This window comes from Pseudophryne corroboree, chromosome 11 (genome assembly GCF_028390025.1).
Source record: "Pseudophryne corroboree isolate aPseCor3 chromosome 11, aPseCor3.hap2, whole genome shotgun sequence".
In the NCBI taxonomy this organism is placed as follows: Eukaryota; Metazoa; Chordata; class Amphibia; order Anura; family Myobatrachidae; genus Pseudophryne; species Pseudophryne corroboree.
The window spans coordinates 174,906,906-174,908,610 of record NC_086454.1 but is presented as its reverse complement, the minus strand read 5'-3'; positions in this window follow the sequence as shown (position 1 = coordinate 174,908,610).

Here is a 1,705-nt window from a genome sequence, read left to right as displayed (position 1 = left end):
GCTGTAGAAGCTGGAGTATGGCTGCTGGAAAGCCGCAGTTCAGACACAGGTGAATCAGGGTAGACTGTAGAGCAGGGCTGGCCAAACCAGTCCTCGAGATCTACCAACAGTTCACATTTTCCAGACCACCTAGCTGGTGCACAGGTGTAGTCATTACTAATTAAGATGTGCTGCATTCATTCCTAACTGACAATTCTACAGCTCTCCAGGAGGCCTGGAAAACATGAACTGTTGGTAGATCTCGAGGACGGGTTTGGCCAGCCCTGCTGTAGAGGGTTAATCACTGGAGTGTCGGGTTACACTGCAGAGTGTAATCACCAGGGAGTCAGGCTGTACTGCAGAGAAAGTCCATGGGAGAACTGCACACTGGAATCACTGAAGACAATTGAAGCACTGACATCTTTCCACCCCAGGAACAGGATATTTATACTTGCTGGGAAGCAGGGATTGGCTGGCTGATTAACCAGAGACCAGAGTGCAGCTGCTGTGTAATCAGGCTGAGAGCAGAGTGCAGCTGATAGTCTGAAAGGTAACATGTGATTAGGAAAACATGGCTGCGCCCATGTTAGCTTTTGGAGGGAAAGATTGTTTGTAACTTGAATGTGAGCTTTAACCATGAAGCTGCCAGAATCACAGTAAAGAGATTTGAGACAATGAGAAGCAGCGTGCTGCACACAGACAGTGCAGATGGAATCCAGGCTTGGAACACTGGGACAGTCTCAGGAGGCATTTGGAAGGTAAATACTGATAAGGAATTACCTAGATCGTGACAACTGAGCGCTGATCATGCCCCCAAACTGAGTAAAATGGGGGCGTTGCTTGTGATTGTGGCACTTGACGTAAGGCCACACCCTCTAGCCACAAGGCCATGACCCCTATTTTAGGCCACACGCCTTTTGCGCAAAGATGTCCCTCCTTTGGACGGAGAGAAGTTGGTAGGTATGTAATAGGAAGTGAGTTGTAAGCTTGCAGGAAACTTGCCAGAATAACTTACCAATCAATAGACTGTCCTGAGGCCAGCAATACTGATGTAATTACAAACCTGATGACTAATGACACACATATGTGGCCTACTAGAAGTAGAACACATTGTAAACCTATATTAAACTTTCTATCGCCCGATGTCAGACCGCATGACATCGTTGCACAATAACCTTACAACTAAATGTGAACTAACTTAACTTATCTAGAAATAACAACACAGAGAAATAACGACACAGGCCACTGAAATGCCATTAAAATTGGTCAACCACAACTTATCGCTGCTACACATATCCACGACATGAATTTATTTACCTCATTGGCTACACCAGTAAGCGCCGAGTCCCCAACTCTCTCCCCAATACCCCGCAATAGGGCTGGCCAGACAGCCAAGCCCAATGACCCCCGGTAAGGAGGGCCAGACTATACAATGTATTGGGCAAAAGGGGTCATTCTGACCTGTTCGCACGCAGTGGTTCTTCGCTGCGGTACGAATGGGTCGAAAATGCGCGGTGACCGCAATGCGCATTCGCGACCTTGCCCAGCGACGGCCGTCGCCGGGCTATGACCAGAAGAGAGGAGAAAGTTAGCACTAGCGCGAGCGCAAGAAGATTGATAGCGGGGAGGCGTTCCGGAGTGGATACTCACCGTTTTCTGGGCGTGGAGATCCGAATACAGGTGTTTGGAGGGCAGATGTCTGACGTCAATCCCGGGACCATCATCG